This window comes from Aulonocara sp. 'chitande type north' Nkhata Bay, linkage group LG11, assembly GCF_057382095.1.
Source record: "Aulonocara sp. 'chitande type north' Nkhata Bay isolate Kocher_YH1m ecotype deep benthic linkage group LG11, A_spYH_male_GT1.1, whole genome shotgun sequence".
Taxonomy (NCBI): Eukaryota; Metazoa; Chordata; class Actinopteri; order Cichliformes; family Cichlidae; genus Aulonocara; species Aulonocara sp. 'chitande type north' Nkhata Bay.
In genome coordinates this window covers 32918991-32940395 of record NC_141354.1, presented here as the reverse complement: position 1 = coordinate 32940395, position 21405 = coordinate 32918991, and the positions used below count along the sequence as shown (strand labels likewise).

At 39.9% G+C, this 21405-nt stretch overlaps 1 protein-coding gene across 4 annotated transcripts in view; it reads right to left on the bottom strand.

Moving 5' to 3' along the window:
* Positions 1-21051, bottom strand: part of sema6cb (semaphorin 6Cb) — a 147934-nt gene extending 126883 nt beyond the window's left edge. For all 4 annotated transcript variants that reach the window (XM_086312223.1, XM_086312225.1, XM_086312226.1 and 1 more), the window contains exons 1-2: positions 20838-21051; positions 1716-1803 (exon numbers count right to left, since the gene is read on the bottom strand). The gene's annotated coding sequence lies outside the window, so the exon portion shown is untranslated. The remainder of the gene's footprint in view (positions 1-1715; positions 1804-20837) is intronic.
* Positions 21052-21405: the final 354 nt, after the last annotated feature.

Below are 21405 nucleotides of genomic sequence, written 5' to 3'. Positions count from 1 at the left end.
AGTTCAGCAAATTCACAGCCAGCTAGTGGTTACCTCCTGCAGACTCTGCCGAGGCAGCACCCTTGCCTGACAAAAACTCCTGCTGTGGGTCCTGAAGTGCAAAAGGGCAATTGTGCTGACCTTTTTCTTCCAAAAATGTATGCAGTACATGTGTGAAAATGACTATGAACTGAAACATCAGATCTTACTCTTAGGGTTGCTAGAAAAGTTTTTCAACGTAAAGCTGCACAACTAAGTGAGTGCCTCGTGTGTCTAATAATCCCTCAACAGTGTGAGCTAAAAAATAAACCGGATGTGCACAAAAACTTCAGCTCACCGCAAAGAAAATTAGGAGCATAAATGATGACATGCTAATAGAACAAAGAACATAACGAGTCTAAAAACCAAAACAGCTCATGAGAAGACCACAACAAAACACTCCCATTTCTTTGCTGTTCTGTCTGCCATTTTTGAGACATTTTATGCTTTTACCTTCAGATGCCTTCAAGGTCACAGCAGGGCTACATCTGGCCAGCCATCTGTCTCCAGCCTTCCCATGAGGCATCCTGTCATCGGCACTCCTTGGCCCTGTCCTCTACTGTCCACATTCAAGCTCACAAGGGAAATGCTTGGCCAGACACAATAGCTTTTCAGTGATGCTACAAGTTTCTGATGCATTTGTTCAGTTGTTCTCCCCATTGACTACCTGTCTACCTGACAACAGAGCTCACAGCACCAGAAAACATTGACATGGACAACACCAGACATGTGCCAATTTGCAATTATCGAGTATCGATGAATGAAGAGACTTTGGACATTTTTCCCCCTGAGGACATTAAGTAACAGTGATGATGAGCACTCTAAATCAACATAAGGAACCAAAACTTCTTGATTTAAAGTAACCATTTCCCATCTGTCCATTCTAACAAATGCGCTGTGCAATCTGACAAACTCTACATTTTCATTTTCTGGCAATGTAGGCAAACAGTCCCATATGTCATCAAATTCAACAACTGCCATTAACAGAGCTTCACCAAATTCAAACCAGTGAGAGCAAAAACAGAAATATAGAAATCTTGACCACTCAAGCAATTTTGACAACTTGCAAACTCAAACCATGAGCTCAGTCCGTCACACTTTCTACGTATCACTGTAATATGTGGTTCTTATGCACGCTCTGACTAAATCAGTGGTTCTCTAAATTTATGAATGCCCCCTATTTCGAAAACAAAAAAAGTTCATGCTCAACACCTCACAATTTATGTGATTTGCAAGAAAAAAAATTATATTTTAATTGAATAAAGGAATACTATCAGCAAAGTCTTTACCTAAAAATAGCATATTCATTCAGTTGCTTAGCCCACCAGTTAAAAACCAGTGGACTAAATTAAGTTTGTCCTTGGATAATGCTGTATGGCAAATGTGTTAAAGCTGGTTCCTTACCTTTGATTAAATTAATTAGATAGATACAGTGCTGTATGTTCAATCACCTATTTTTAAAAAAAAGCAGCAGTAGCAGTGTTTCCATAGACCATCCATTAATTAAGTATCCTCTGTAGATGCCTCATGAAAGTAGAACTTTCACTGTCACATATATTCAGTTCAATCTAAATACTGCATTTGAAAGATCAGTGAATAGTGACTCCGTGCCTCATCAAATCAAATCTTATTTAACTTTTAATTACATTGGATCCATTTAGAAAGTCACACTTTTAGAAAGAAGCGGCAAAGCTTACCTTAACTTTTCAAACACTCTGCTGAATCCAGTGATCCACCAAACAGGTAACTAGACCAGCTTGGTACACACTCCAGCTGTCAGTGAATCTGTGAATGAAAAATAGGAGATGCCTCTTAGATCTGTGTACATCTCAGACATAATGCAGGACAGCTTACGGTGATGCTGCCTAAGCCTTGAAAAACAGTCATAGTAGTCATGTTGTATTCTCCATCACAAATCTCTAAAACTCCAAAGTATAGATAACAATGACAAGTATCCATTGCTGGGTGTCCTATTCACTTTCATCAGAAAAATGCCAGAATGTGAAATGAAAATGTGAATCAACTTGCTTTGAACTCTGAGGAAAAGACGTTGCTGGAAATGCTGTTCACATGACAACAGGTTGCTTTTGCAATAAGTGAACAAAATCTTTTGACAAATCCAAGAGCCCAAACTTGCCAAATCTGATGATGGCATCTCAGCTCACAATCTGCTCTGGCAGTCTGCTCCCAGAAAAAACGTCTTCACCTTGCCAGTGCACAAACCTAAACAGAGCTTCATACAGCCTGATATTACCAAAAAAAAATAAAAAATTCCATCTGAGCTGAAAGCTGAAATGTAAAATGTGAAATTCTGAGTCACTGATGCATAAAAGTTGACAAGTGATTATCTTTCTTTTAGAAGGATGTAGTTCCTGATCCTATAGCAAAAGTATTTAATTTGCTTTATCATATAGCCATAGGGAGTATGTAGAGTCTCAATTATTAAACCAGCAATAACTATTAAGCATTTTTGTGAAATACTGTGTAATATAATGACCTAGTTGGATCTCCACCTGTCCCAATATTAATTCAGACAAATGGTGATGACTGAGGTTTAGACCTTTACACCCTGCAAATTTCAAGTAGCAGAGCCCAGAAAGACTTGCAGAGGCAGCATCCTCTGGATTAGCAAACACTCCAGCTGGCAGCCACATGCTGATGATGGTTCAGTTAAGGTTAAGGCATAGCCAGCATATTTTCTTCTCTCTCAAGTTCTCACTGTTTTGACAAAAGGACCACAAGTCCCAAATGGAAAGTAGAACTGCTGTGCATCAGTAACAGCCTATACCAGCTATTGTGACACCATTGGGTGTGCGGTCATTATTTTCTTGCATCAGTGGTATGTTGACAATAAGGATCTGTGTTTGGTATTTGTTGGAACTTACAATACTGTCTGAGAAAAAACACAAAACTTCAAAAGGAAGATAAGGGCTTGTGGAAAACAAATTCCTTTGCCTGAGCTACAAAGCTATCTCTGGTGCACTTTCAAGACTTTAAATTGCCCCTAAATGCATCTAGAAGATTTCAGTACTGTGTTCTTGTGTTTTTACCAGAACTAAGGAAGATTTAAATACCATACATCAGGCCATCTGGTAGATTCGTGCAACGTGTCTAGAAATAGGGGGGCAATTGCCACAAAATATACAACTCAGTATTGTGTGGCAATTGCTACATAAATATATAAAATATCAAACATATTACCTAAGGTTGCAAACGGTTTAAATTGCATTTTCAATACTGACAAAAAAAAATCAAAAAATAAGCCCTGACATTAAAGAGAAGTACTGGAGATTTTTCTTCTTAGTGTTATATTAATCTGTCCTGAGCGTGTGACGAGCATGAAAGAGAATCCCTGATCATTAGAACTTTGGACTAGTCTGGGCTCACACTCAGCTCTTAATAAAACCCATAAACTAGATCCTTCTAATAGAATAATTTCAAAACCACAACTGGGAGCTACAGCTGAAGGAGTAATCAAATTGATGCCTCATCTCTGGACTGGATGTTTACTTGTTTTCTTATTTGCTTGCTTTTGCAAATTCAAGCTTTTAGTCATTTCAGTATAAAGAATCAATTACGGTTATATCGACTCCTCCAAGCTCATGCCTGGGGAACGACTTTTCAAGTGACCAAAGTAAAGAAATGCACCACAATGAGACTGGAGATGACACTATCATTTCTCAGTTCCAATGAACAAAACACACCACATGCACATTTTTTCAGATCAATGGTGGGGAGGAGTGATTAGCAGTTCTTAATTACTATTTAATTATACTAAAAAGCACAAACTTTCAGGTTGCACGGAAAGCAAAAAGCCTCAGTGTGAACGCTCACATCTTCTCTAACTCTCAGCCTTTGGTTAATCATCCGAGTTCGCTGTAGGAATATTTATTCGCTTTTTTATTCACTTTTCATATCACTCCAGAGTGTATGATCTGGGCTGTGACAATTCGTGTGATGACTCAAAGCTGAAAGCCACTAAAATATTTAGGCCAATCACACATTGAACTTATTCTCACCTTATTTTTAAACTAATATTTTTTTTTTTTTTTTTTTTTTTTTTTTTTTTAAATACACAAGCTCTTGTCAATAAGGCCGTTTTACAACTAATTTACACAGACATTAACAACATGATCAACCAAAATCCTAACAATGGGTAAGATTATTTTTTTAGTTGAACAATTGACAACATTGTTAAATGTGTTCACTTACTAGTAGTTCAGTAAAAGGACACAAGGACATGTTGTGCTGCTTCCTCAAGCAGAAACAAGCCAACTTCAAATATCAAATCCACCCTGATGGGGGAAACTCAGGTTTAAAGGGTTTCCCATCAGTACAAGGGATCATGAGGTTTTATAGTGATGATGAGTGCCATGTTTCAGTCTTATTTGTGACCTTTCTTTTTCACTTGAGGAGATGGGAGACATTTAAATGGCATTGTCCCACTGCAGATACTCTATAAGGATGAACTTTTTAGTAATCATAATCACAGTTCTGTGCATTATTCTGCTCTCCCTGTGCTAGTCATTTTAACAGATCAAATTCAGTTTATGGTAAACAAAGTCAGTGAAAACTTTCTGAAGTTTACAGTAATTGAAGGGCTCATTTTATCATGCCTTTGATTTTGTTTATTGTTTATTCCAACTTTAGCATTGTTGCCATATTCTGGTTAGTGTTTACCAGAACATGGTTACTGAAAGGAATGATTAATTACTCGTCTGGCTGTGAAAATAAAGAAAATTGTTCAGCCTTTTAGGTGACTGTCAAGCACTTTGAACACCGCTAATTGAATGACTGATATAACGGTCAATGGCCACTTCAGTTGTGCAATTTTGAACAACTAATAAATCTATCAGAGGAACTAGGGAGTGTTGCCTCGTCCATCTTCTACCAAATGGCAAACAGACCACACTCCTGCCCTTTCCTCACTCAGCTGCCTATTAAAAGGGAAACATGTGGTCTAGTGTCTTGTTTCAGGGAAAGTGAAAACATACGCCCGCTGAGGTACACAGTTGAGCAGAGGAGTTGCGCATGTTGTGACAAAGAGTGGCTTTTCCCTTCCCTTGTACCGCATTCTCTCACTGCGAATCGCCACATGGGGTAAGGGTAAGTGGTTTGACCAGTCCCTGCAATCACTAGGCAAGGCCCCCTACCTTGATAGCCATTCAAGGAAATCAATCAGTATTCAGGTCATGAAATGGGGATGCCCCCTTAACACACAACCTCTGACCCATGCAGGGTTCTACTCCGAGAGCGTGACAGGGATTTGTGCTGCCAGTGTCTGCTGCGTGTCCGACACTAACAAAGTCCTTGTGTTGAAGGGAGGAGCGTGGCCTGACCCTGTCCACCTCTGACACAATAATTCCAGCTGAGGAGTTCAAGGTAGCCTGACCTGCAGCTGAACCGGTCTATGGAAACATGGCTACAAGCTCTAGCTGAGCCTTTTCCTCAATCCCCTAGAGTTCCATGGAGAAACAAGGGGTGTGCTCGGGTTTCGCGAGCAATGCCGTAGCGTAAATCGCCACATTTATTCCTTCATATTTTACTTAATATCTGAACAGTTGGAAAGTCTTCTTTCTGTCATGGGAAGTACATGGGGGGCAGAATTAGCATAACGTAATTACACTGGGGAACGATCCAGGCTCCAAGGAGCAAGACATAACCTGTAATTTACCATAGTGCTCCCTATGCAATTGACAGTCAGGCTATGATATTGGAGATAAATGTCGAAATTTGGGCTGTTAGCTTAACTGATGGTGCATTCAGTATGATAATAACCACGGTCTTGCACACAGTGAGCCTGACGAGCAGTCCTGCAATAGCTCTTCACCACTTTTCCTCCCCTCCATGGGGGTATTATCATGCTAATCTAAAAGACAAGAAAAAATACATTTCAGTGAACAATGATATATAATAATAGGAAGCAGGGATCTCTGAAACAGTGAGGAGACAAAAGAAGGTATTTTCACCCTGCTCCGCTAAGCATTGTAAAGGGCTGACAAATGGACACAGATATTATGCTGGCTGGTTAATTAAAAGAACATAGTCTAATTAAAAAGATCTTCCTTGTGAATAGACTGCCGTCTATGGAGTTACTGACCTCTGTCTCCTGCACATGTTAGGCATAGGCCAGTCAGTAGCTCTCTTCTTTCACAGATTTAATTTTCAAATCAGAGGGGTTTTGACTGACAAGCGGCAAACACAGTAGTACGCTGCAGGAAGTGCACTAGATCTCGGTTGGGGTGCTGGTACTTGATAAACGGCTTTGAATTGCTATTATATAGTCAATAAAACTTGCACATGACATTTGATTTAATTCCCCATCTTTCGTGCAGAACCTTTTCACAAAAAGGTCAATATATCGAGTTTTTCAGTTAGTACAAATTTGAAATGTGTTCAAAGACAGTTTGACATGCACACACGACTATGCCTTAAAGTTATTCTGCTATTTTTTTTTAATGACTTGAATTGTTAGAGAGCAATGTTTCTGGAACATACAGTACTGTCTTTATGTTTTGCTCAAAAATTGGAAAAATAGATTGATTTACTGAAATGTGCAATGTGAGTTTGTACAATTCTAACAAGCCTGAAAGTGAAAATGTGGTAAGACCACCTTTATTCTTCAACATAGCCTGAACCCTTGTAGGCAAACTTTTTTTTAATCATTTCTTTAAGTAGTCTTCAGGAACAGTTCAGCCTTTTCTCCCAGTTTTCCTTAAGAATGGCTTTTTGACAGCCACACTTTCACTGATGTCATTTCTGATGCCAGTTCAAATGGCGTGCATGTGTGTCATTATCTCTGGCATTTTTCATAGATTCAACTAAAGAAATAGGAACAAATTATGCATTTATGTCCCAGGCAGTAAAGTGCTACTAAAGTGCCTAAAGATACAATTTAAAAAGTTTTCTGGTATGGGTAGACAACACTGGTCCATCCCTTGAGTTAGGTGCCTTTTATATGCTTGATGATTCATAGGTCAGAGTCAAGTGTTTCTGAAAGATCTTTAGAAATCGAAGAGATCTACTTCTCAAGACGCTTTGGAAAAGAAATTACAAAAAAGACACTTATGGCAAAAATATTTTAAAAAAAGAAACAAACAATAAAAACCATTATATATGGCATAGCACTTTACTTTCACTGGAAGAAGTTGGTTGTTTTATCACAAAACAGACACCAAGCCTAATGTTTGCACTCTTTTATTGTGTCAATATATGTTACACACCCCAAACCCCATGCATGTGACAATAATTCTGCATTAGTCCATTTTGTTTTACCTGCTTGTATGAGACAGATAAGTAGGTAGGAAAAAAACAACAACTACTATTTGCAGCATCCCACCTTTGCCTCCAGGCTGACACAGCACTTTACACTTCAACACCACTAAAGCGCCCGTTAGCAGTTATTGTATATCTTCACACAGACACTGCAAACATTAACAGTAACTGTAAAACTAATAGCAATTACCCCTTTGGCACATCAGCCATCTGTTAAGTTATCATTAAGGTGGGGGATAGTACAAAAAATGATGACAGTAATGTTGGAACTAGAAAGCAAATGTTGAGTCCTGCGTGTCTGTAAAGTCAACAGGCAGTGTTAATTTATATCACAGCTATTTGCAAGCTTTCTGAAGCTGAGATAAGCCCACTAGCAACTAGACAAGAGCGGCACCCTACTTTACCAACTCTGATCAGCAACAAAATTCTGACAACAGAAACATAGCACAGTCAGACAATCTGGTATCAAAGTCATACTGAGTATTTCCTGGGTATTGATATCAAATGTGAAATTCTACTATTGTCACAATCCTAGTAGAAAGGGTTTGATACTTAGTAATCCAGGAGAAATATTGCCAACTCAGTGCCACTTTTAAACTCATTTAAATTCCATTGACAAAAACTATCCTGTGAGATCAAACCTTATTTTTCCAGAAGGATCTGACAGCTGCTGGTGGACAGAGTTGCACTGTAAAAGGTTGACCCACGTCAAACCTACTTGGGTCTAAATGACTAAAATCTTAAAACCAAACAAAAGAAAACTATGAGACACTGCAATTTGAACAGGCCTTCCTCTTAATCTTGCCATATTGTGGAAACTTGGTATTTGATAACTTCATGGCCCACAAACGAGTAAGAATCCGGGGTGCCTCACACAGAGGGGAAGCCCCCCTCGTTTTTTTTTTTTGGTTTTTTTTAAAGAACCCACATATTTCATAGTTGAATAACAAGAAATAGTGTTTGTTTAGTGATTGTGCAAAAAAAATACAGCTCAACTGAAATACACTTAAGTGTACATAATAAGGTTTGTAGCTCATAGAACTGTTCTTTCTTTTCCATAAGGCTGCAAAATTGACACCTAATAATGATAATTTTAACAAAGCTGTATAAACCTGCTTCAGAGCAGCATAAACACTCGTACCATGTCTTTCTGTCCAAGTTATAAAACTGGGCTTGATTCTCCTGGCACCTGTAGCTACAGGCCAACACTAATGCAGACTGTCTGTGTTTAGCTGGAGGGCTACTGTCAGCCTCAGATATGGCCCTGAGAGTGAAAGTGTAGGTGTTGCCCCCCCCCCTCTCATTCCTTTCACCCAGCTGCATGTCATTGACTTGTGACATTAAAGCAAAAGTGTGGTCTGCTGGTTTGTTTACCCTCAGCTGGCTTTCATGCCATCAGTCACTAAAAACTGCCCCTCAGGGAGAGACGATGGAAGCCGGGAGGACAGAGAGGGAGGCAATGAAGACAGCTCAAACAAGGTTTCATTCGCTGGAAATTGGAAGTTGCTCATGTGGTTGAGTGGGTGTGTTTTGTTGTGTTTGTGTGTCTCTTGGTGGAAATAAGTTTACAGCCTCAGAGTAAATTAATGAACATGTTTTTAAATCCCGGCACAGTCCTCCACATCACTGTGGAGCGCGCGCACACACACACACACACGCACACACACACACACACGCCAAAATTATCATGTGCAATTACTCTAAGATTGTTTTTATGTTCGGGGAATTATAGTTTGACTAACAGAATTTTTTGACAAGCAACATGACCTTTTCCTTCACCAGTGGATATCCAAAATTCAATAACACAGCTGCAAATTGACATAATTGATGGTTATTTTATATTTTATTTATATATGCTCAAGTAAGAAGATTCAACCTTTGTTTCCATTTGCTTTCTTATTTAGTCACACTCACTATAACCCAATTATAAATGTGTCATGTATGCAAGATGCTTTTTTTGTAATGCAAAAAGAAGAAAGATGAACAGCTCACAATCTGAGATAACACATGAAGCATGATGCAAGAAATGTTAACTTGGTGCTCAAATGATCCTCTGCTTATTTGATTAGGGAATAAGCAGCAATTAAGTTGAATTCAATTTAATCTATTGCAAAATCAAAATAAAAGTAATTTCCGTGCATTTACTGAGGTCAAGACTAGGGATGGGTACCGGTTCTGACATAAACTGTAGTAACCAGACCGAAAAGCAGCGCACATTTCGGTGCTTTATTTTTCCTAAGCTGTGATACATTTTAGATTCTAGCCAATCATTTTACGTTTCCGAGGATAGTAGGCGGGTCTAGGTACGTACGTTCTCTTGTGCAGAGCTACAGATTAAAATGCCCAAGGCGAAGCGGTCAAAAGTCTGGCTGTACTTCACAGCAAAAGATGCAAACTCAGCAGCCTGCAACAAGTGCTTTAAGCTGATACTGTCAAAGGAGGTAACACCTCAAATCCGATGAAACACCTGGCGACGCATAGCGTTTTTTTTAAAAGCCGAGAAATGCGCCGTATTTGATAGCTTGCTGCAAGACCTCACACCGTGCACATCTACTGCGGGTGGGTTGCCTGTTATCGGACCCGGAGCAACATCCCCCAAAGACCCGAAGAATAGAGTCCTGGCCCCTAGCCCTGCCAGTGTAGCAGAAATGAATGACGGGTGATGATGGCAGCAGCAGCCGTTCTTCTCTGTGTGAGTAGCTTAATGTTGTTCGTGTGTAATTTACGTTGAGTAGGCTAATCACATTATTACATTAATGCATGTAAGGTGAACTAGCAAACACCATCATAGCTACATGCAGCTGTCTTCTTGTTTGATGGCAGATGCTCCCTTCACCCTGGCCAAAAAGGCTAAAATGACCAAAGAAAAAGTGGAAAACAGTTAAACATGAGAGGTTTTGGACAAAGTTTGTGTTTTTTCCATTGATTAAGCACTGCTTCCAGCCAAGAGTGATACCATATATGCCCCATAGCTGCAGAAAAGGCTAACATTGTTATCTTTTTACAAAAAAAAAACAGCTGAACATGAGAGGTTTTTGGACAAAGTTTGTGTTCTCCATTCTTTAAGCACCGGTTTGAGCACCATTTCAAAAGTACCGGTTTGGCACCGGTATCGGATAAAACCTAAACGATACCCATCCCTAGTCAAGACCTTATAGAGGTATAGAGCAAGCTTTAACGTATTAATCCAATTATGTTATTCATGTTTTGGGGCATTTTAATTTGTTTTTCTCTGATTTGTGTCAGTAAATTCACGTTTGGCGTTTTTAGTCTATGGTCAAGAAATAAAAAAAAGCAACACAGTGTGACATTTTAATTCTTCTTAACATTTCTTTGCATCAGTGCTTAACCATCAAGGGATTCATGGTGAATCTATGAAGAATTCCTCTTTTTTTTTCCCCTAACCACAAGAATGCAAACTCATACACAATCACACAGCTGTGGCAGTGAGTCAACACATGGTTAATAAACTGGTACACACACTCTCCAAATGGAAAGAGTTCAGGGCACTTGAGAGGAGGAGGAGGTCTGTTTTACTCACCCTGGACCCCTGCCCGGTTTGGATTCATATGACACTAACTGAAACCCCCTGATAAACCCTCCCCCTCAAACACTGATATAAAAATAGCCTCAGTTTAATGGAAACAAGCCCGGAGTTCTGAGAAATGGATGAAAATGACCAAGCTAAGTGTAGGCGAGCAGACTTATCGCACATTGTCCAAGCCAAACATTCACTGCACATATGGTGACCACTAAAATATACACAAATAATAGCATGAGAGCGTCAGAGCAGATTAAAGCGGCCAACATCCGGCCCCAAATGCTCACACAGGTAAAACATTTCATACTCACCCAGGAATTCACAGTTAAATCTTAAAAGAAAACACACTATAGATTCTAATTTTAACACATTACAGATTTAAGCACAAGGGTATGCAGAGTGTTGTTTGCACAAAATCAGCCACAATTCCTATCTGCAAAGCGCAGGGTGCATGCATAAGAAATCGGATAAAGACCCCGAGGGAGGCCGAGAGTTGGGAAGCCAGTCTCGGTTCCGGAAAATATCAATCTACCTTCCACCTAAATTTAAGGTTTGCAGAGTTTAACTTCTGCTATCCATTTAAAGTAAGACCAGTACGGTAAGTGCAAGTAGACTTGCCCAACCTTTCAAGGAATGGGTCAAGTGGTTTGGGCTATTTTTGGAAAGTTTGGAAATTAGATGCATTTATGATCTTCTTTCAAAGTATGACTGTCATATTACCATCCAGCTGTGAGAAGAGCCCATTTCATTTTCAAAAGATGTGAGATAACTCCCTGCAGAAAAAAAATCAATTCTCTGACCACTTAAATGAATTAAATATGTGAATACCTGTCACCTGAGTGCGTGGAGAATAGAAACGAGGAACTACTACTGTTTGAAGGCATCAGCTGTGGATGAATAGGACAGGAGGGAAGGAGGGGGGAAAAAAACGTAGGTTTTTAATTTCCTGCTTCATTTCACGTTTCAGGGCCATAAAAAATTCTCATTTCAAAAAAACTGCAATAAGCAACAATGAGGCATGATCATAACTCAAAGTTACTTCAATAGCAACAACACACCAGACCCCTCCTCCCTCATGCAGTCAACCTAATTGCTTCAGTCGAGATCTGACAAGCAAGACAATTTCTGTGCAACAGATTATCAAAAGAGAAACCTGAGAAAAATCAGATATTCAATCTCTCAGTCTCACTCTGCCAGAAACTCTTAACCCACATTGCTTTGCATCACCCAATTCGTTCCGCATATCTGCTCTACAGCCTTAGCGATGGCCATTTCAACATCAACACTTTGCACACTTCCTTCCAAGTCTTTCAGTGCAACCCACTTCTGGTGGATTTCAATTATGTTTGGCAAACCTCTCAAATGTGAGAATTTGGCGGGATTCTCTTTTTTTCCCCCATTATACACTTGATACATTTATGTGCATGCAGACCTGGAAGTATCAACTCATTTTATTGTTATTTCCAAAAACTAATCAGTTGATTTATAGTATGAGAAATAAAATAAATACAGTGGCTTAAAGTGCAATATGACACTTACAGTTGCTTGTTTCATATGATCAGCTATCAAAAGATTTACTATGAAAACAGGCCTCATTCTGCATTTGTGTTTTAAAAAACAAAAAAAGAAGTAATGATGCCAGCAGCTCCAATATTGCTCTAAAACATTAGCAGACTGGATTACTGACACAACATAAATTCCTTACACACAGTACTCACAATCTTTACAAAAATAAAGTCTCTCATCCTCGAAATGCGCAAAGCAGGCATGCATCTGACTAAAAAGTATCACTCTGTTTAAACAGCAGACTAATGAAGAGTCTAAAAACAACTGTATCAAAACAGACACGGGTGACAGCTGATTCTCAGGCATTGTTAGCCGGCTTAAATGAGGCCAGTCTTTTTTCTGCCACCCGATCTGGATCAGCCTTGTTTTCTCTCAGTTCACCATTTCAGGAGTTGTGAGATTTTAATCTGTGCCACCAAAAGCTCTGTGTGTAATGATATCCAGCCAAACATGTAGGGACAAACTAGCCCTTTTTTTATTAATAATATATATTTTTTAAAAAGACCCAAATGTTTGTCTTGGATAGAGACGTGCTCCAATTCAAAGCAATACATGTCTGTAACAACTTATTCTACGGAAAATAAGCTGTGCCTAATGTTCTTTTTGAAAGTGCAAACCAAAACAAAAAGAGCTCTGGTTATCTTGTAGGTCTTTGCCAGGGACAAAGATGGATGGCTACATTTCCTCCAGAAACAACAGCTGTTTGTTTGCAGGAAATAGGAGAGTAACTTGGCTGTTAGTAGAAGCTGTGATAGCCACTGTGGCTGAACAGGCAAAGAAAAAAAAAGCTCCACTAAAAGAAGCAAAAACTTCACAAATTGAAAACAGCATTACAGTCTTGCCCACACCACTTGATTGAGAGCCAATCTCTGAAAAGTGAGGCACACACAGGAAAAAAAAAAAGAAGAAGAAAGAAACAACAACCAGCAATGAAGACGAAAATGCTGAAGAAAACACGATACTGCACAACAGAGAAAATAGATAAACGTTGTTGAGAACATGCACTATAAAAAGGCTCCAGGTTTAGTGGAAAGGCGATCAAAAATTGTCAGAAATAAAACAGGAAAATGCACAGGAAACAAAATAAAGAACTTCATCATACTTAAACTGCCATACTGCCAGCTAAAGGACTGATATAATCTTTTGTGGTTAATTGTCAAAACACAAGAACTTCAAAACTGCACTGATGCAGCGCAGAACTGAAATAAGTTAATTATTAAGGCAAAATTAATCTCTCTCTTATCTTTCGCTTTACAAGCGAATAAAAAACAAAACTCAAAACAAAACCCAAATCAAAGATCTACCAGCCCTCCTGCTCTAGAAAAACAAAAATCCAACACGAGGAAATGTTGCTGGGCTGCACAGCAAACTGGCCAAACCACATTACTACAACTTCCACATTCATCTTGTGATGCACACAGCAATAAACCAAATTGCTGGAAAAGGAGCTGCTAAAACACATTTGTTTTACGAGTATTAAGAAACCCAAAACTCCTTTGGTTTATTCCATATCAAATCATTACAGTTTTTGAACAATTTCTGCTCAAAGTTTCTGCCTGTAAAATCTATAGTTTAAAATTTAGACATATATAATTATAGCTGTATATAGCAAATATGTTTGTGTCTACCCATAACATGTTTCTTGACTAGCCACTATTCAAGTGGTTTGTTTGTTTGTTTGTTTGTTTGTTTGTTTTTTTAAATGCATCTGTCCTGAATTATAGATCCTGCTTCAATGTTATGGCCAGAAAGGTCATTGAAAATTTCAGGTTTTTATCTTTAACAGTTTTGAAGATGTTCCTGTTCAAACATTCAGATTTCAAAGTGTGAAAAACATGCTGGAAGTAGGCTGACTTTCCCATTTCAGTGAATGTATATGGAGATGGTCGAGCTTACAATGATTAGAGAATGACCCCAATTATTACCAGAATTTGATCCATCCGATACAACATCATTTGGAAAGTGCGGAGGAGTCATACCAATGTGATTATTTTCATGTGTGTGGGGAGCCAACAGGAAGTCAGCTGGCTGGTTTGGCCAGAGGCCGTCTCACTTACACACACTCCCTGCAAGATCAGCTCAGAAGGATGGCAATTTGCATGCTCTGTGAGCCCAGGTCTGCAAAAACACACAACTGGGTAATTCATAGAGGACACTTTGCACATGTGTAACTTTTACTGCTGTTATTCTTGTCTACTTTGAGATCTGCGTTTTCTAGTTCTTGGGTTATGGCCAAATTAAAGTTACAAAGTTTAACTCCAAGAATTGAATATCATTCTCCAACTGTGCCACCAAAATATTAAGAATACATGCAGAGCAGCTATCTTAAAATACTCAAACACTTAAAAAAAGTGTCATAAACAACCAAATATGACCTAATTAATTCACATTAGCAAAGCTTTTGTAACTGACTGCAGCAAATGTGCAACATTTCTCTTTGCTACACAGCATTTGTAACATATCATGGCTGTGTTTCAGGCGATAAAATACATAGTTTGTTCGCTCCCTCACACACTAATTTTAAAGTGTAGTTTTGTGTTGTTCTGTACTCTGTTTATCGAAGCCAGTTGTTCTGGCATAACTAATACAGGTTTTTGTTCTTTGTTCGATATTCCCCATATGCTACACCAGCTGCAATTTTTCCAGTGTTTCAGCCATTATGTGTGTGACATAGACTGGGCAGTCTCAATAAATTGCACTGCTAAAAACAGTTAGATGGGACAAAGGATCGGAATCGAGAAACAGTTCTCCACATTTTTCAATCCATTGGAATTGTATGCCTTTAAGCCTCTGAGCCTCTAAGCTCATCAATTCCTTTTATCAGAGCTGGCATGTTTTTCTGAGAGTCACACATCGCAAAACAGTGACATTAAAGCGCAGAGTTTTTTGTACACTTGGGCCTTTTTATAGGTTTCAACAATGTTTTTGTGTGGAGACAAAGATAAAATCAGAAAACGAAACACTGCAAGACAAGCTCAGTAACAATGCTGATATTAATAATCAGATATCCAACTGTCTACTTTAGTACTTTCAAATGCACTGCAGTAATAGGCAAGTACAAGCCAACTTTAGTGCCTAATGTCTGATCATTTTTATTAACATACCAGCATGTTTAAGTACAGCACTATGAAAAAGTCTTGACCTGCCCCCCTTTTTACTTTATATTTTTCTTAAAAATTAGAAATAGGTGCAGTGCATTGAATAATATGCAAACATAGGCGTAAATACAGTATATAAGTCAATATTTGGTATGACCATTTATTCTTCAACGCACCCTGGACTATCTTAAGGAAAGCTTGAGATGACTGTTGTTGTGATTTGGTGTTATATAAATAAAAGTGAACTGAATTAACTTGATTTGAACTTAATTGAATTAAAGTTTTCTTGTAATTTCTTTAAGTAGTCTTTAGGAAATTCGGATGTTGGTCGTCTTTAGTTACGTTCTCTGTCAAGATGATCCCATACTGCCTTAATGTTCTGCATTTATGATGTTACTTTTGGTAACTATTGGTAAATAGCTAAACAACTAATAAGGTCTCTGGTGTACAGTATATACCATTTGAATGAAATTAATATTTAGTTTATAAAAAACATAAAACATTCACTGTAGTTTCCAATTTTACCAATACAAGCAATAAGGGCGCGAGACTGGAAAGTCATGGAGCAATTTGTTCCATGTTAAGCCTGACTGGCTAATCAATGATGCAGGAGGACTGCCCACATTATGAAGTAATTAAGAGATCATTTGGAGCAACAAACTGGGCCCTTCTGCCATTCCCCAGCTGACCCAACTAAGAGTTCAAGAATCAAGAGCTAGTATTTATGAGCAGAGGCTACTTAAAGAGACACGTGTTTCCTCATATCAGTTGCTTCCTACAATTAAACACAGAGGCAAGAAATGGAATCATAAATGTGGGGATTTCTGCTCTCTGTGGATGTAAGAGAGCCTGTTGTGATGTCTGCATTATCTTAATCTTTGGGGAGCTCTGCTACTGACTGTTGTGGTTTTCAAAATAAACTGGATTCTGTGGATCACACAGCTGAATGGGCATTTTGGAGGATCTTTGTGCTTATTCAATAGCTAATAATTTTATATATTATATAAAAAACTTCAAGCGCACACAGCGCACTACATTAGCTACTTCTCCACATAGAATATGCATGAAAAATGACAAGAATTTATTTTTGGATGATTCATTTTCTTTCCATTCAGAAGAAATCCTTTTTGTGGTGCATGCTGCTTCCAAGCTTCCCCGTAGGTAGCGTACACAGCCTCCTTGTTACACAAATCAAAGAGTGAGTGTGTCTGATATCTGAAGATGGGTATTCTGTCCTTCATCTAAAGGGCAACTGATATGGAGTGAGAGAGACAAAAAGCATGAAACTACAAGTATCATTACTCGACTTCAGCATTTTTAAAAAGACAAACCACACTGAAAACAGTGAAACCTCAGTGCATGACTTAATACAGAAAAGAAACAAAGGAGAATAAAGCTGAGGTCTGATTTTTGACAAAGACTCCTTTGTGATACACGAGACCCCCATTTAGACTAAAAATATGAATTTGAGCTAATTTGCTGACATTGAGAGCCACAGGTTATATTTTCCACTCCAATTGCTGGACTGCATCCACCATGCTTCATGAAGTGTTACCAGACAATCATCCTGTGTTCCTGCCGCACTGCATGTGGCTGTGGCGAGTTGGAAAACAGAGACCCAGTCCATGTTTGACAAGGGGTTAATGTTTCTGAGGAACAGCTTGACAAAACCTCAGGAAGACAGCCAGTCTGGATAAAAGCACCAAGGCCTGTCTCTTGTCCAGTTTGTGGTTTGCCGCCTCCCGCCATCTTTTTCTTCTTCCTTCACTTCTTCCCTCTAGCCTTTCACTGAACTCAAAGGTTTTCCTCCCAAAACTTACACACTCATCAGCTTGGCTATAATTTTCAGTTCTACACTAACCACAGGACCACTTGCAGGATGAAGCTGCACGCCTGTTTTTGAAATCAAAAGTAATAATATGCCTGCTAAGGATTCACATCTAACAGTTAATGATTAGACCTGTCGGACAAAAATTGTCAGTGCCGTATTCACCTTTACTTTCAACAAGCTGCGACAATCACAGGAAAACAGATGCAGCTGGCAGTATATATTATGTCTGTGCCACTGGCAATCTGTAAATGAACTTTAAAAACCACACAGGCTGATAAACCTGGGAGATACAGTACACTGAATCAGCAAAATGATGAGCAACAGCTTTACTTCAAGGCACAGTAAAGAAGCTCCTTCTGCTCAGTAAGAAAAAAAAAGAACCAACTTAAACCCCCCCAAAAGCTACACTAGTCAGAATAATAACAAAGACCCACTGGCTATAATGCAAAAGGCACAAGGTAGGTTTGTATGATAGTCTTAAACTGTGCATTTGTAACGCTTGATTCAACATGTTAATGCGATTTCTTACCAGCTACGGCCAAACCAGGCCAGACCTGGAGGCCAAGGCCTTGTGGTCCCAGCAGATAGCCTGGACCAGCCTGTGCTGTGTCAGCCCTGGATTATGGATGACAGGGAGCCTGCGGGGCTGACAGGTAATAATTCACTCCCCAGGGGTCCCACATCCTTCGCTGGACACAACGCAACCAACCAGGAAAGAGCAGGGGAAGCAGCCTTGGACTTCACATCCTCTTAACCCACCCTCTTCCCTTTTTCAACCATGCCCTTCAAGAAGCCAAGCTCTCATTGCCTCCACAGTTGCCACGGGTTACCAGCCATTATCAAAATGAAATATGAGGTGCCACAGACCGGTGACTCTCTCAGGTACAGGGCCAAACAAAGTCCCATATGTTGCGGATGAGGAGTGGCGATTAACTGTTGCTTCCTGAAGCACGGCACTGCACCCACCCTTCTTTAGACATCAGCAGTTGCACAAGTGCTTAAAGTCTAAAGCGCTTCAGACAATTTTGAACATGATGTGAAACAAAATTTATCCCAAAATATATTATCTATGCCCTCAAGTTCCACTGAGCTCAAAATAGGGCACAGCAATTTACAAACTTCAAATTCGCCTGAGGGTTTAAAGTGTCTTCATCAGTCCTGCTGAAGTTCTTCTTTTTTTTTTTCCTTCTGACCAATCCAAAGTGCAGACTAACTGTGTGTGTGTACATACGCCTATGTTCTGAGTACTTTATCTTGATGATGAAAATGGAAATAGGCTTGCTGAATGTCCCCCAAGGGCCACAGTCCTCAGCCCCTGGTTAGGAGCCTATTTCAACCATCATTACCCTGAGGACCATTAGAAAGATGCCATCTGCACACACAGGGCCCCTCCATCGGGGCTTCTTGTCACTTCAAACTAAAAGCAAGCAGCGGAATGGAAATTGGAAATAAAATTACACACTGCGCTAAATGCACCATTAACCATGCTAACTGAGCGACCGACCTATCGGGGCCTGAAAATGAGAGCTGGACGAAGAGCAAGCAATTTTCAGCAGTGACAGGGAAATGAATGCACTGCTGGTACTTTGCTCTCGCTCACATTCACAACTATAACTCACCCATCAGCAGAATGTGACTTTCCTAATGGTAAGAGAATGAAAAAAACAAAAAAACCAAAGAGTTGGTTCATTGCGACTGTGGGCGACAACCACAAATGAGGGCTGAATGTAGATTTGTATGAACTGTGCACAGTACAGATGGGACCACAGACCACCACTGCTGCTGCTTAAGCATTGGATACGTTACACAGAAGCATCCCACTAGTCCTGCACAACAGCAGCAGCACCTTTCCTCTGGTTAGCGCACCAGTTACATGTCAAATAAAATAACCTGAAGGCACACTGCAATGTCCTCGCAGCAGCAAAGAGTGCCAAGTCATTGTACAACTAGGGTAGGAAACCGCAAGCCATTTGTGGCTTCATCATCCTATGATATCACTGCAGCAGCTGTGAGGAGTGGGGACAAGGCAAAAAAAAAAAAAAAACCCCCAAAGAAGATCACAAGATCTAATCACACTTTCTGCTTAAACATCTGACTGCTCCAGGAAAACATCATGCCACAGCCAGAACAAAAAGGCACATGCTAGACGAGTAAGTGCTGGCTCTGCTGTTCAATCCAGGCAAAGCAACCCTTAAGCTGAACATGAATTTTTAAAATGCCTGGGAAACTTTTGCAAGGCTACAGATACAGCAAAGAGAAACGGCAGAAGCGGGCAGCCTTTGAGTTAAGCAAGAGGGCATGCAGTCTACAATATCACCTTGCAAGAGTCCAGGATCGAAAAGGCAGTGGTGTAGTCTGTCAGTGTTTATGCACAACAGAGATTTATTTATTGTTGAAATGTTCTTAGCCTCAACTGAAACTGAACACCCACTTAAGGAAATTAGAGGACTAATGCACAACGGGCTGAGACAAATCGTGGTCTCCCTTTGTGCGGAGGACGGTTTAAAAGCAGCCACGAGCATCCATTTCAACATAAACATTCACCAGCGATTCCTAGGAAAGCAGGAGAAGAGAAGAAAAACACAGGTTTCCAATTTCTTTCTGCATCGTAGGCAGGTTCTCCCGTTGAAACCTGTTAGAACAATGAGCTCATCGTTTTCCCTCCGAGTTTGGCATTAAGACAAGTAAGCGTGATTTAAGAGGTAAAATCTGTGCAGAGTGAGAGGGAGATGTGCCGTTTCACAATAATCCAACTGCCACGTAATTGCTGCTTTTCTTTTCCAGAAACTCACACTGATTTCCCCCTCTATCTGATGGTGAACAGTCTCCATTACGCACTAATCCCCCGCTTTTTTCCCTTCTTTCTTTCTTTCTTTTGTTTTTCCACAATCAGGTCCTTGATAAACAAGTTTGGGCTGCTTCCGCCAGAAAATAAACCAAAAATTCAATTAGTGTCTCAGGCGAGATGCCAGTCAGAGACGTGTTATCGGTTGCTTATTTGTGATAAGTTGCTGGGGACTCTTGCAGCAACAAGAGAGAAAACGTGTATGTCAGGGTTTCATATGACTATGCATATAGTTTTCGCTGCCGATGTTAACACAGCTTCCAAACCCGTCCGTGATACACACATGAAAATAATGAAAACAAAAAGGAACAGAGCTACTGCAAAAAAAATAACTATTATATAAAACTGGTCTAACCCTGGCTGATGTCAGATTGTAATTTCTGTTATTCAGTTACCAGTGCAGAAAAAACGGGGACTTCGAAACACAGCCGAGAAAAGCAGCGGCTTCTCCGGACCATAAATGAAACTCCGGGAGAGTACAGGGACAGTTCAGGTTTATTAAAAGCGTCTGATATGTTGTTTTCAAGTGATTATCGTCGATCTTCACGTGCCTAAATAAGCTCTCTTCTGTGGCAAACTTAAAGCATCTGTCTCGTATTTAGCAAAGTAAGCACAGCTGCAACAGCATCGCCAAAGTCCTCAACTAGTAAACGAACCACTTACCTTCGTGCTTCCACCTTGAAAATACACACGTCGCAGTGTTTCTGAGATACTGTCGCAGAGAACAAGCTGTAAAGTCTCGAGAATGACGAAGGAAAAAAAGCGGGGTTGTTAGTTTTAGCTAGTTGTTTCTGAAATGGTTAGTATTCCCAGAGCGCCAGCGTAGCGAAAAGACGCCCCTCACTGTTGTGACAGGACTGAAGCTGGTTAGACTAAAATCACAACACCTCGGCTGCAGCTCAGACCACGCCCCGTAGTGCTGTTTGACAGGGATTCAAACCAATCAACGAGTGAAGTTAGGATGAGGTTGCCTTCGATTGGCCAATGGAGCAGTTTTTTTGCGCTACGCCCCGCCCCTGTAATGCTCACTTTTCTCCCAGATGTTGAATGCATCAGCACCAGGGTCCCCATACAGTTTAGCCAGCCAATCAGAGCGCGAGATACGGGGTTTAAACGCAGATAATTTAACTTTATGGGAGGAGTTGAATCTATTTAAACCAATGTGAAAGTACTTTAGCCGCACTATTATCTTGCACATTAGCCCGCACTATAGGGTATTATAAAATGTTTG